The 15,897-nt window shown below is 41.0% G+C and overlaps 1 pseudogene; it reads right to left on the bottom strand.

Moving 5' to 3' along the window:
- Nucleotides 1-454: 454 nt before the first annotated feature.
- Nucleotides 455-554, bottom strand: LOC113362414 (annotated as a pseudogene).
- Between the last annotated feature and the right edge of the window lie 15,343 nt (nucleotides 555-15,897).

Consider the following 15,897-nt stretch of genomic DNA (forward strand, 5'->3'; position numbering starts at 1 on the left):
GTCTCGATTACCTTAATCTAGAAAGTCCGTTTTGAAGAGTCTGTTTTTGAACGTCGACTGAGGAGAGAATCCATTTCCGATAGCGCCAGAAATGGCAACTTTGAAAGCTTTGTTGAATCCAACTAGGACTACCGTCCTTCGTGTATTAAGTTAGCTGAAACGGAGGCACCCTATGAACTGAAACCTGGGACCTTACAGATGCTCCCAATCTTTTTAGGGAAAGAAAATGAAAACCCTTATTACCATGTTAGGGATTTTGAGGAAATTTGTAGTACTCTAAGAATTAGAGGCTTAGATGATGATGCTTTGAAACTTAGGTTATTCCCATTTTCCCTGAAAGATAAGGCCAAGTCGTGGCTGTATAGTTTGGACTCCGAGTCAATTGAGACATATGAACAACTTACATCTGCCTTTTTCAATAAGTTTTTCCCTAGGCACAAAACATCGTCTATTAGGACGCAAATATGCACATTTTCACAACAAGAGGGAGAATCTTTATATAGGTATTTGGAAAGGTTCAATGATTTATTATCCCAGTGTCCTCATCATGGTTTAGAAAAGGTTAGGCTAGTTCAGATCCTTTATGAGGGTTTAGATTATTCCACAACGACCATGGTTGAGTCTCTATGCACTGGTGGATTTGAAAACCAAACTGTTGATGCGGCGATGGAATTTTTTAATGAAATCGCCGAAAAAACCCAGCAATGGGAAAATAGTAGGGCACCCCAGAAAACAATTCTTTTAAGTAGAGGAAACGTTAATAGGGTAGAAGGAGGCTATGAATCAGATGCCAAAATTGCTGCTATAGCAAAAAGGTTAGAAGCCTTAGAAGTGGGCCAGACTAGTGGTAGAGTGGAGCCTTTTTGGGAAGGCCAGAATATTGAAGAGCAGGCCAATGCTCTTTATAATAACACTAGATTTGATAACCGTCAAAAGATTGACCCATATTCAGAAACCTATAATCCTGGTTGGAGAAACCATCCGAACCTTTCGTGGTCTAAGGGCCAAAGTCAAGGTCAGTTTAGTAATTCTAATGCTCCCCCAGGTTTTGGCTATACTAAGAATCCTTCAGGACTAGCTCAGTTTCAGAATCAGTCAGATAAGAAAATCCTAAGTTTAGAGGAATCTCTCGCCTTGTTAACTCAGCAAACTGCAAAATTCCAGTTATCCGTAGAACAGAGTCTACAAGCTAGTAACAGGATAGGACAAGAAAATAGTCAGGCTATTTCCGAGTTAAAAACCCAGGTTGGTCTGATAAGTGATTCTTTGAGAGAAAAAGGTAAGTTTCCTAGTCAAACACAACCCAACCCTAGAGGAGTTCATGAATTAGGTGCAAAACCATCGAATCAATTGAATGTGTTAGAACCCTTAGAAGTGGTAGAGTTGTAGACAATAAGGTAACCATGCCCGATAGTGAACATACTGTAGTTCACCCCTCAGGATCTCACCTCTCAGGACCAGTAGCTGAAGAGACTGATAAAGTTTCTGATGATGTGAATTCGGTTCCTGAAAGGTCTGATTTTAGGCCTAGAGCCCCATTTCCTCCTATTAGTACCAACAAAGAAGGAATCGAACTTTAATGACATAGTGGAGGTTTTTAAGCAAGTTACCATAAACCTTCCCTTATTAGATGCAATTAGGCAAATTCCTGCTTATGCCAAGTTCCTTAAGGATATGTGTACGCGAAAGCGAAAACTTAGCGTCCATAAGAAAGCCTTTTTAGCTAGTCACGTAAGTTCAATCATTCAGAACACCACAACTCCAAAGTACAAAGACCCAGGTTCTCCTACCATTGCTTGCACAATAGGTAACTTCCGGGTAGAAAAAGCTTTACTTGACTTAGGAGCCAGTGTGAACTTACTGCCATTCCATGTATACTTACAGCTAGGACTTGGTGAAATGAAACCTACTCAGATGACACTGCAGTTAGCTGATAGGTCTGTTAAAATCCCTCGAGGTGTTATCGAGGATGTTCTTATTGAGGTCGACAAGTTTATTTATCCAGTGGATTTCGTGGTCCTAGATACCCAACCTGTCCCTGACCCAGAGAACCAGATACCTGTGATTTTAGGTCGCCCATTTTTAGCTACGTCTAATGCGATCATTAACTGTCGAAATGGTGTGATGAGTTTATCTTTTGGTAATATGACTATGGAGATGAACATTTTTAATGTCAGTAAGCTACCTCATAAGCTAGATGACACATGTGTTGAAGAGGTGAACATGATAGAAGCCTTAGTTTAGGAGTCATTACCAAACATTTTGTCTGAAGACCCATTAGAAAGTTGTCTATCCCATTTTGGTTTAGATTTTGACGACGATAACACTATTGAACAGGTGAATGCTTTATTAGATTTTACCCCCGTGTTAGACACTAATAGATGGAAAGCTAGGTTCGAACCATTACCAGTTTCTGAGACTACCCTAATTCCTACTTTAGAAAATCCCCCGAAGTTGGACCTTAAACCACTACCCGATACTCTAAAGTATGTGTTGTTAGGCCCATCTGAGACTTTACCTGTGATTGTAGCTTCCGATTTGGATAGTGATCAGGAAAGTAGGCTAGTAAATGTACTTCAAGACAATAAGGAAGCTTTAGGGTGGACTATAGCAGACATTAAGGGTATAAGTCCTACTGTGTGTATGCATCAGATTCATTTAGAGGAAGACTCCAAACCTTCTAGGGAGATGCAACGTCGACTGAACCCTAACATGAAAGAGGTAGTTCGAAAAGAGGTGCTTAAGTTGTTAGATGAGGGTATTATTTACCCAATTTCAGACAGTAAGTGGGTCAGCCCTGTTCAGGTTGTCCCCAAGAAATCAGGTATCACTGTAGTCCAGAATGATAATAATGAATTAATCCCAACCCGAGTGACCACGGGATGGAGTATGTGTATTGACTATAGGAAATTGAACAAGGTCACAAGGAAGGATCACTTTCCCCTTCCTTTTATCGACCAAATGCTAGAGCGATTAGCTGGACATAGTCACTATTGATTCTTAGATGGTTACTCCGGTTATAATCAGATCGTTATTTCCCTAGAAGACCAAGAGAAAACCACTTTTACCTGTCCCTTTGGTACCTTTGCGTATAGACGCATGCCTTTCGGGTTATGTAATGCCCCTGCAACTTTTCAGCGTTGTATGATGAGCATATTTTCTGATATGGTAGAACGGTTTTTAGAGGTCTTTATGGATGATTTTTCAGTGTTTGGTTCATATTTTGATGAGTGCTTGCATCATTTGACATTAGTGTTGACTAGGTGTAAGGAAAAGAATTTAGTGCTTAATTGGGAAAAATGCATTTCATGGTTGAATCAGGAATTGTCTTAGGGCACATCGTTTCTTCAAAGGGTATAGAGGTAGACAAAGCAAAAATTGACCTTATTAAGACTCTACAGGTCCCAAAAACCGTAAAAGATATTAGGTCATTCTTAGGGCATGCAGGTTTTTACCGTCGATTCATTAAGGATTTTAGCTTGATTTCTAGACCTCTTTGCAATTTGCTTGCAAAAGATGTTAAGTTTGTCTTTGATGATGCTTGCTTAATGGCTTTTCATAAGTTTAAAACTTTACTCACTACTGCCCCGATATTCAAGGCACCTAACTGGAACCTACCCTTTGAAATTATGTGTGATGCTTCAGATTATGCTATAGGCGTTGTGCTAGGTCAGCGAGAAAAAAAATTACTCCATGTGATTTATTATGCTAGCAAAAATATGAATGATGCCCAAATGAACTATACAACTACCGAGAAGGAATTTCTAGCCATCGTGTTTGCCTTGGATAAGTTTAGATCCTATTTATTAGGTTCTAAGATCGTAATCTACACTGATCATGCTGATTTGAAATACCTTTTGTCTAAGAAGGATACCAAACCTAGATTGATTAGATGGATCCTTTTGTTACAAGAATTTTGTCCAGGCATTAGAGACAAAAAGGGTGCAGAATTTTGTCCAGATGAACAATAGTTCCCCTAATAATTCCCTTCATATAAGGGATAGTTTTCCTGATGAACAATTGTTCTTTGTTTCCCAATCACCTTGGTATGCAAATATAGTGAATTATCTTGTTACTGGTCGAATGCCTCAACATTGGGGTAAGCAAGATCGTTCTAGGTTTTTAGCCGAGGTTAAGCATTTCTTTTGGGACGATCCTTATCTGTTTAAGTATTGTCCGGACCAGATTATTAGGAGATGTGTATCTGAGAGTGACCAGTCTAGTATTATCTCCTTTTGTCATGAACATGCATGTGGGGGTCATTTTAGTGCTAAGAAGACTGCTGCTAAGATTTTGCAGTGTGGATTTTACTGGCCTTCGTTTGTTTAAAGATTCCCATAGTCATTGTGTTTCTTGTGAGCGTTGCCAGAAGTTAGGAACCATTTCCCGTAGAAATATGATGCCTTTGAACCCTATTTTAGTGATTGAGGTCTTTGATGTGTGGGGCATTGATTTTATGGGTCCATTTCCTATTTCGTTTGGTTATCTTTACATACTTGTCGTTGTAGACTATGTTTCTAAGTGGGTTGAGGCGGTTCCGTGTAAAACGAATGACCACAGGGTCGTAGTCCAGTTTTTAAAAGAGAATATACTTACACGTTTTGGTACGCCGCGAGCTATAATTAGTGATGGAGGTTCACACTTTTGTAATAGACCGTTTGCTCTTTTAATGAAACAATACGGTATTACCCATAAAGTAGCAACCCCATATCACCCACAAACTAGTGGTCAGGTAGAGGTCTCCAATAGGTAAATTAAGCGTATTTTAGAGAAAACAGTTATTCCTAATAGGAAAGACTGGTCATCGAGGCTTACTGATGCCTTATGGGCTTATCGTACTGCGTTTAAGACACCCATTGGAATGTCAACTTATCGTTTAGTGTTTGGAAAGGCATGTCACCTGCCCTTTGAGTTAGAGCATAGAGCCTATTGGGCTATTGAGAACCTAAACTTTTCACTTGACAAGGCAGGAGCTCACAGAAAACTCCAGCTTAATGAGTTGGACGAGATTCGTAGAGATGCATACGATAATGCTAAGGAGTATAAGAAAAAAATGAAACTCGTACATGATAAGAATATTTTACCAAAGTCATTTTCTCCAGGTCAAAAAGTTCTTTTGTATGACACTCGTTTGCATTTATTCCCCGGGAAGTTGCGCTCTCGGTGGACCGGTCCTTTTGTGGTCCGTACTTTTTTTTCTCATGGCACTGTTGAGATTGAGATACCAGATAGTAGTAGTTCTTCGAAGGTTAACGGTCAGCGATTGAAGCCCCTTTTAGAGCTTTTTCCTACAGATGATGTTGAGGAGGTCCCTCTGGAGGACCCTGTTTACCTTGATTGACCATCGAGGCAATTTTGTATGTTGTATATTATTTTTGTAGGTTTTTGGTTACACTTCACCCAGGTACTATCTTTCCGACTTATCTCTTTACTATTTTCTCATGTTACTTATATTTTTGGTACTGTTCTTTAATTAGAAACATTGAGGACAATGTTAGATTTAAGTTTGGGGGTGGGGTAGAACTTTTTGTTACTTTTTAGTTGCATAATTAAACTCCAGAGCCTACAAATTTATGCCTATTAAGGATGGCACTAACCAATCTAAGTGGATGAAAGCATTTTGGTTGTAGGAGTTGAGGAACCAATCTGACTAGATGGCAACATCTAAAGAGTCTATTCATAAAAGCACAGAGCTCAGGTGCTAGAAATAACATGATAGTTTCACCATATCTCGTTGAGTCCTTTTCACTTATGTTTTTATTTTGTTTTGTTTTTAAACTATGTTTCTATAAGTGATTAGGTGGGCTCACGATTCAAGTTCTTACTAATGCTAGGGTGAATTAGAGTGATTGAGATACAAAAGAAAAAAAAAAAAATTGAGACCAGACCATCGGACCAACCGGAATAAATTCAATAAAGTCGACCACTGGAATCCTTGTATATGCCAGTTGTGTTGACCTAGAGTTAGGATTATCGACCACTGGTACCCTTGTATATGCCAGTGTGTTGATATTAGTCAGACTAGTATCTCAGTCCATTAGGATAGGTTCATTTTGGCGGAGGCCTTCAGACAGATATGAGAAACACCGTTCACCTAGTAAACATCAAAACCATCTATGTTTTTCTCTATATCCTTCTTCTTGATCTATCCATGTGATTATTTTTGACTCCGGATATTGATGTCCATAGTGCGACTATCTGAGTAGAGCTCTGTCACTTATTTATGAATTTTAGTATGCTTGAGTGAAAACTCGTGTACAATAATTGGAATTTCGCATCAGGGTACTTCCTCCTGTAGTCAATAAGTATGCCAACCAAGGAGATTCTTTAGTGCCTTCCAAGGTTCTACATAGATATCTAGGGTCCGGAGTATAAAGGTTTTGTGGGTATACCTCTGGTAAGCCCTCCGGAGACAACACTCCGCCACTAGAGACACCTAGGGGTTTAAAGGCTTATTGCATACGCTAAATGCAATCGACGATGCCTGCGACAGTGAGTTAGGATTTTATTTCTATTTTATTTTTGCTCGAGGACTAGCAAATAATAGGTTTGGGGGTATTTGATAGACACATTTTTGTGTCCGATTGTCTCGATTCTATATATTGTTAGGGCTTATTTTTGTACTTATTATGGTGTTTTATTTATTTGTAGGTATTTTTGGCCAATAAACATTTTTGGAAAAAATTGGCTCGAAAAGTTGTCGGAAAGCACCCGGAAGACACTTGCTATTCGGACCCCCGATTTGGATAAGGGGCATCCCCAGGACACCCCTTAAGACAGCTGCTGAAGGCACCCCTACTCTAGATAGGGGGCGCTCCTTTATCTTCACCAGAATTTTGGCGGGAAAAACTGAATTTGAATTCAGTTTTGCAGCGGAATTTTCAGGCGAGATTTTGCTGGAGTTTTGGCCGGATTCAATGGTCCCTTTGGATTGGATATATCCTGTTATGACTAAACAGAGCTGGTAGGTGTGATTGGATCGAATGAGTTGGGCTAGATAAGCCGGAAGAAGAAACAGAGCAGCTGGATGTTTATCGAAGTTTTGTTGATGACTAGGAGGAGATTTAGTCGGAGTTTGACGTGGAGATGGATTGGAATTTAGTTGATGAGTCAAAACAGGATTGGTATGAGCTTTAGATTCGATAAAACAGTGATAAATCTTCGGTTTGAGCGAAATAGGAAAGTGAAGTTATTATCGGACTTTCTGGTTATATATATGGGAGTTGGCGATATTCTGGAGAGTTTAACTATATTTGGGACTCTATCTTACCTTATTTGAGAAGTTTACAACTCACAGAACCTCGTAGAGAAGCTTGGCAGGGAAAGAAATCCCGAGACTTGAGGTGGAGGAAAGATAAGAATAGCCGAATATTTCTTGAAGTTTAATCGACCTGTGGGCTATAAAAAGAGTTGGGATAGCTCATAGAAGACCTACGCAACCTTAGGAGAAGTTTAGAACCCAACAAAGAAGAATCAGTCGAGTTGCAGAGCGAGTTACACCAGCAGGAGAAGAAGAAGAAGCTGAAGAACAAACACCATTCAAAACAGTCGTTCTGTCAGTCTTAATATCTCAACACTTAGGCGTCTCAATTTGTAACACTGCTACAGTAACCAACAGGTCTTTGTAACAGTTCGTCGTTTGTAACAGCTTCTTTGTAGCGCCAATACAGCGTTGGAAACTGTCTGTTTTATTGTCTTCCTTCCTTTTAATCAACTTTTGAACCATAAACCAATATTTTAAGCAAGTGATTAATATGAGGAGCTAAACCCCATTGCTGAGGCGATAGAGGAAGCTATTTTTCCAACAAAAAGTGGTATATTCTCTTTTATCTTTTTATTTGCAATTTTATTATGATTATTTGCCTTGAACTAATATCGAATATGATTTTTATTTGAGTAATTGTGATCTATTTTGATGGAGTATGCTTATTTTAAGACTTTTGATGCTTCATACTTGGTATTTACAATTATTGCTTTTGAAAATCTACTTGTTGCAATAGTAAGAATCAAATTGAACGAGAAAATTGCATGAATACAAAGATTGGATTAAATTACCTTAAACTTGGAAAATAGTGGAATCTTAGCCTCAGTGTTCTTTTAATATTGATACCAACTTTGTCAGTGTTTGTTATAATTATTAGTGAGTTTTCTATTTAGTTTTGAATTTAAGTCTAAAGTTATCCTTCACAAGTTCGAGAATCGAATCACTTTTTGCCACTATCTACAAATCACATCACACTCTACCCGCGGATATCAAAGAAAGCTCGAAAACTCGAGTCAAAGGCAACAATGTACATCCTACGAGATGGAATACTGTATAGAAGGTCATTTCTTCGAACTCTGATGCGGTGCCTCTCACAAACCGAAGGAAGAAAAATACTGCATGATATACACAGCGGAGAAGCTGGCAATCATAGCGGAATAAGGTCTTTGGAGATCAAAGCCAAAATGCAAGGATACTATTGGCTAATCATGGACGAAGATGCAAAGAACGTAGCAAGGCGTTGCGAAAGATGTCAATGCTTTTCCAGGAAGATTAAAGCACCAGCAATGGAGCTTAACTCGGTCATCAGCCCATGGCCATTCGCCAAATGGGGAGTTGACATTGTTGGACCCTTGATAGAGGGGGCATCAAAAAGAATATACCTTATAGTAGCTACGGATTATTTCACCAAATGGTTGGAAGCAAGGGCTTTGGCAAGAATTAGGGACACTGATGTCTTTAAATTCTTGTTTGAGCAAATCATCTGCAGGTTCGGGATACCAGCCGCCATAGTCTCTGACAATGGCAAACAGTTGGAAGGAAAAAACATAGACATGCTATTTAATGCTTTCAACATTTAGAAAAACAAGTCTACTCTAATATATCCTAAGAGTAATGGACAAGCGAAGGACACTAACAAGACGATAGCAATGAACTTAAAGAAAAGGATGGGGCATATAAGAAAAGATGGTGCGAGCAACTGCACAATGTCCTATGGGCCTAGCGTACTACGAGAAGGAGGGCCACGGGAGAAACTCCGTTCTTGTTAACCTACGGAGCCGAAGCAGTCATCCCAACGGAGATAATACTGCCAACAACGAAAACAGAGGCATGGGAAAAGAACCTGACAACGGCTCTTATGCTAGAAAAGCTTGATGACCTTGAAGAAAGGCGAGAAGTGGATTTTAAAAGCATGGTGAACTACCAATGAAGGCTGGCTCGTGAATACAACAAATGGGTAATTCCTAGAAACTTTTTGGTTGAAGAGTATGTACTACGTTAAATACCACCATATCAAAGGAAGAAAGAGTGGGCAAAATTAGCTCCGATATGGGACGGACCGCACATCATATACGATATTGTCGGGAAGGGTTCATACTACCTAAGGAACCTCAAAGGAGAAGTATTGCAACACCCTTGGAATGCAATGTACCTAAAGAAGTACTACCCGTAAGTGAATGGTTATTACTCAGGAGAAGAAGGGAAGGGGAAATGACCCGCCATGTTATATCCCTGATCAAAGGTATTATAAACCTAACTAATCATGAAAGAAACTTTTTTCTAAGAAAAAGTGCACATTGATAAATTACAAACTGGGTTAGAATAGACACCCTCCGTCAGAATTGGCGATGAGGCAAGGCACGGCATAACTGTGCATATGTAAATCTCGGATCCTAAGGGAAAATGAATCCCACTAAAAGGAAAATAATAAGCAATATATCCCACAAAGAGAGATACCTTGTCGAAGTAAAGAAACCATCGCGCTGAACACGTAGGGTTACAGGAAAATTATTACCCACGTAGGAGCCCACGCCACCACGGTACCTTCTGGACAAAGGATACTTGGGTAGGATGATGAATGTTCCACCAAAGGTTAAATATACCTTCACCTTGTGATGACTCAAATGTGCAGATAATTAGACATAACACGTCTACATATAATAATAAAGGTACCATAATAGTGCTACCAAAATACGACTAACACGTCTCAAAAGTTGCAGATAACAAAGGTTCAGAACATAACAAAGAGTTATTTCAAGGAAATGAGACAACAAAGGCCCCTCAGCTGGGGGAATAATACAACAAAGAAGTTCAGTTGGAAACAAAATCAGCATAACATGATCATGGATAAGGAAGACGAGGGAAGACAACATCCTCAGCTTGAAGCTCAGCCTCCTTAAAAGCATCGTTAATGTAGTTAATGGCAGAAAGCTCGAGCTGCACCTTCATCTGAGAAGCTTGAGCCTCTAGATCCAAAGCCAACTTCTAACGGAGCTTCGTGATCTGAGCACTAAGCTGATCATTAGCTTGCTGAAGTGCCTCAGCTTTAAACTTAGCAACGGCATCAAACTGGCGAGATATTTCCAACGCAGATATCTGACCCTCAAGGAGGATAATCTTGGCGTTTGCACCCACCAACTGCTCCTGGAGACCTGCGCATACGAAGGGTATCAGCAACAAGAAAAAACAGTTGAAGACACAAAGGATGATACGGAAATTTAATTATCCTAACCTACCTTCGGCATGGCTAAGGGATTCTTCTAAACTATGTTGAGCCTCAGCAAGATCCACCTCAGCAGCATCGACAACTTCCACAAGGGTATCCCTTTCCGTCCGGAGATCATAAACATCTATCCGGAGCGAAGCATTCTCATAGGATAAAGCTTGGTACACACTCTCTAACTCTTCAAACCTTTTTACTACATGGAAGAAGTCACGGAGCTGGCATCGACAAGTTTCTTCTTAGGAGAACAGACCTCATAAGTTAAGACATTACGCTCTGCAGTAACCTTAGCTAAGGAAGCACAAGCATCTTCAAAACCGGCATGATACTTCTTGCGAAATAAATGAGACTCTCCTTTCAGCTAAGGGCTTCGTCACACTCCTTACGAAGCAAAGCCATCTGCTTCACTAAGTCAGCATTATGGGCAGACTCGAGGGAAAGTTGGGACTCATTATGGACGGTTATGTTCATCAGCGTATCAGATTTCTTTTGATAATACCAAACGTCGGAAGTTAACTTGGCCACTTGATCTTGGAGATATCTAAGTTCACTAGAGCTACCGGCTGGAAGATGAAGGTTGTCTTAGGACTATGCAACCAAAAATGAATAAAAAGCTAAGGAGAAGAAGAAACAAACCTATGGATTTAGAGGATTCAACAGCTAAGGCAGAATCGGCAGCCTTGCAACCATCCTCAGCAACCTTGGAAGCATTATTGGCCCTCTCGAGAGCCAATACACAAGCTTCCAGAGATATACGAGTCTTCCTCAAATCATCTTCCAACGAAGATATCTTAGCAACAGAAGCAGCATCACTCGACGAAGGTTGTTGTGCGGTAGCAAGCGCATATTCTTGACGAGTACGTTCCAACAAGACACTCAAATGAGTACACTTAGCTCTATAAACCTTGAATAAGGTATAGCCAACATCGATCTGCTTGCAAAGCTGCAAAACGAAGGAGTGTATGAGCATACGGAGGATCGAATTAAGAAGAAAAGAAATAAGGTGATAATAACTTACTGAGAATGCTGAAAGACGAGCGATGAAATTGGCGTGGGTGTCCATGAAAGCCTACGTCTCTTGGATGCTACCCCTGCGGATCTCACTAAAGCTCTGACTAGAGAGACGACAATCAGGGTCGAAGAACAAGTCTTTAGTTGCACGATACTGGGCAGATAGCACATCCAGCTGCGAAGCTATCTCGAAAGAACTAACAAGATGATGATGATCAACTCCAACAGAAAAGGGACCCTTGGAGTCCCGCAGGATGGCTTCAAGAATAGCATCATCAGAACTATCTAAGCTTAAGCTCTCCGGCAGCTTACCTTGGCTAGATTCAGCAACAACTCCCTCGTTCGTTTGAGCACGAACATGGGGAAGACTGCTTAACCCTCACCACGACGAAAAGACGGCATGGTGGATGAGCTAGGAACATAAGGAAGAGTTTGAGAACCGCCTAAATCAATGTCACCAGCAGAAGGAAGATTATCCAGTATGGTCCTGTCTGGTCGCGAAGGTGGGGGTCCAATAGCTTTGCTAACAGGGGAAGTAGAAACAGACTGAGAACTTCATAGTGAAGCAGGAGCAGCATTGAAGGAGAAGCTATCTAGTGAAATCACAACCTTCTTCTTCTGCTGCGAATCTGAGCTACCATCCCTCACTGTGGGGGTAACAACCTTAGTAAACGAACAACTTGATTGAAGGAGGTAGCAGGAGATGAAGGGAGACTCTTAGAAGCCACAACAGCAGCTCCAACAGTGGCGTAAATAGCGGTCAAAGCTTTGTTAGGAGCAGAAAACGAAGGCATCTTCAAAGACAATGTAGGAGCAGGGGCTTGAACACTAACAGGCTCGACCAACTGAGCACCAGTACCAACAAGAAGGTTCTCACCCTCAACTGAGGCAGCTCGGACGGGACTAGGGTTATCTTTGGAAAAATCCTCCTCAATATCATCCAAATGAGGGCTGAGGCTAGTATCCTCGATATCCTCCATGTCCTCGTCACCTGGTACTTCGCCATCTGCCTTAGGATCCTCATACAAAGCATCAAGATCAATAACGGTCTTCAATTTACCCTTCCTCTGGGAAGACTATAAATAAACACACGCGTCAGCTAAGAATCAGGGGCAAGGCACTAAGGAACTTACAAGCGCAAAGGTATGGAAATGATCCTTACATCCGCAGGTGTTTCAACCAAAGCCTTTCTTTTCCTAGTCCTTGTAGCCACGGAGTTACCAGCAGAGCCTGGAGAAGTCCCAGCAGAAGAAGCAGGGGCAGACTACGAAAATAAACCATCAGAAAAACAAGCAAAGACGCCTAAGCATCCAAAGACACCTAAGCAGACAAAGATATCAAAGTAGACGAAGATATTAAAAGCGAAGATACCTCATGAGAAGCAACGGGATTAAAAATCCAAGGTCGATACCCATAATACTTCTCAGGCAAAGAACGAGCTGAACAAGGGACATAGGGATCTGTGGTGGTGAAACCATAGGCCCAAGGACCAACTACATGAAGAGAAGTACGAGCCCAACGATCATCATGACCAAGACGGATGCGGTCAGACTTCGGCAAAGGCAGCCTAGCAGAATAAGGGATGGTAGTCAAACCAGTCTTATCAATCTCCTCCAGCAAGAGAAGGTTGTTACCCTCCCTAATCTTCCTAGCAGTAACATGAATACGACAAGGGCCAACACTCCAATGAAGAAGGTTACTTTTCTGAATGGCATCGCCATATGTAACATTGAACTTGGTAGGGTATAATCCTCCTGCTTAGATTTCCTTTCAGGGAAGGTGTCATAGGACTTCAAAGTAGTCTTTCCCTTGCTACGATACCAACTCTCACGAAGGGCACGCCAGTAATTACCAGTATACTGCATGACTCCTCGGACCTGAGTTTTATTTGCCGGGTCATCCCTGGTAGACAAGACGTCGTAGTAGAAAGGATCCTTTCTACTAAACAAAGGGAGGAGCATACCTGCGGCCAATTGGACAACACTAATCAGAAGATTATTCTCATCGTAAGTAAAATCTCGAATTAGAGACTCGGTGAGAACATCAGGGCCGTTGACAAAGGAAATCTCAAATTTTTGAAGACGAAAAGACTTTGCAATCTCATCCAAAGTCAGATGGGAATAGCTATCCTTGTCACGAAGTGTCAGTCTTTGCAGTTCATAATGAGGAGAAGGAGGTGGAAGATCCTCGATAACAAATCCTCCAACATCAGGGTCCACAACATCCTCAGGGACCGTAGCCACCTCAGTACCAGCAGGCACCTCTGAGTCCTCAGGAGGAGGGGATGGCGTAGCATCAGGATGATCCATTCGCGGAGGAGGATCCGTCGACGAGGATATCTTCAGACCTTTATGCGTAGGCTTCTTTGGGAGCCTCATAATGCCTAACATCACCAGGAAGAACATCTTCATCAACAATGGTAAAAGAAAATCATAGTTCATTCCAAAAGCAGAAAAGGGGCAAAAACCGACATACTTTGGGCATGGGTTTTACTAAACCAACCAAAGGAAATGGTTTGAACACATCATAAGGCGAAAATGAATATCATACATCACGAAAAGCAGGATTGAACGCAAGGAACGATCATGGCGAAATCATCATTAAAAATCAAAATGGAACAAAACCCAAGTTCCCATACAACGTGAGCAAGTAAAAAAGAACGATAATTCTCACATGCAATTATAACATCAACATCAGTAATCCCCTAATCAAAGAAAGAGACATAGGTCCAAGCATGAAGAAAACCAAAACTAAAAGACAAGTATCACTTACTTGTATGATCAACTATGGAGCCAAAGCACTCGAAGAATCAAAAGGAAGAAGGAGCAGTTAGCAGCAGGAGAAGAATCTCAATGAAAGAGATAGAGAGAGCGACAGTTCGAAGAAGAAGAAATGTAATTAATAAAAATTCCTTCTCTCTGTTCCCATCTTATAGGCGGCTAGAGAATCCAAAAATTTGGATGTCCCGAAATTCAAGGGGAAGTTATTGCATGAAAGGACATGTAAGGACCACCCAATCGGTAGGTGCAAAAATGGCGGCGTAACGGAAGTTTTTCTCCCACATATACCAAACGGTAGAATATGAAAGAAAAGGGGCAAATTGTGAATACCAATATTCTGTGGAGCACGTGTCACGATCTTAGTGGACGCATACAAATTCAAATGTGCAGCCTTCGCTAGACAAAGAAGCCTGAGTAGCAAAGGATACCTCCTCAGATTTACTTTATCTCATCCCAAGAAAGAAGGCCTAAACGGTTAAGATGAGAAGAGTAAAAGCCTAGTCTACAAAGAGGCAGCTGGCGAAGGGACAAAGGTAGATGACGCATATAATCAGCATTAAATGCACAAATCTCTTATCTACACGCATGAACCAAAGAACGTGGAGAGAGAAGGCGTGGCAGAACCCGATTGGCAGAAGCTGGCGGTGAGCGAAGGTACAACCTGTACTAAGGTTAGGTAGTTCTCGTAGGAACGTGGGCCATCTGAGGTGGCGGAATACGAATGGAGAAGGTACGCGGTGGACGAAGGTACCATTGGTACGAAAGGTATATCAGCAGACGATAGACCCAGAGGAAGCAAAGAGATACCTGGAGAAGAAGGGGATATAAATACCAAGCCTCGCCAACAAACTAGAGGAATTCAATATCGAGGAGAGAAGATCTAGTCTTAAGTTTATACCTATCTAATGTTTAGAACTTAAGTATTAACTTCAACTTGAGTTATCTCTATTACTTTGGGAAGCAATTAAGATCTCTTGTAACCACCACAACTTAATAAAAAAAAATCACTCATTACCCCGTGGACGTAGACAAATGTCGAACCACATAATCTCTTGTGTCTCATGATAACTTAGAAGTTTTTACATTATATTTGTGTTCTTCGTTATTATTGTGATCTTGAATATCGTTTACTACTTAGCATTATCAGTTCAACAGAGGTATCGATACTACTTAGCATCAGATCCTCTGAGTTGTATACATTACGTAGACTATGGGAAAACGAGTAGTCACAAGAGTTTAGATTACATAACCAATGATGGACATAAGTATTGTTGTGGAAACACATATGTGTATAAGTTCTATCCCTTGAACCAAAGTTTGCGAACTTTGTTGATCAAGAGAAACCGGAAGAATGGCTTGTTGCCAAGTCCGCGAACTCAGTCCGCAAACTGCCGAACTTCTCATCCCGAGAAATTCTGCTGGAGTTGACAAACTTGTTGTGTGAGTACCATTCCGCGAACCCAGTCCGCGAACAGGCGGAAAGTATTTGCCGAGATTTTCTGCTGGAGTTTGTCAACTCTGCCCAGTTGCTTAAGTCCGCGAACCTAGTGTGCGAACTTAAGAAGGTTATATATCTGACGATGATTCCTGAACTTAAACTTATAAAGACTAAGGAATGC

This window comes from Papaver somniferum, chromosome 3 (assembly GCF_003573695.1).
Source record: "Papaver somniferum cultivar HN1 chromosome 3, ASM357369v1, whole genome shotgun sequence".
Lineage (NCBI taxonomy): Eukaryota > Viridiplantae > Streptophyta > Magnoliopsida > Ranunculales > Papaveraceae > Papaver > Papaver somniferum.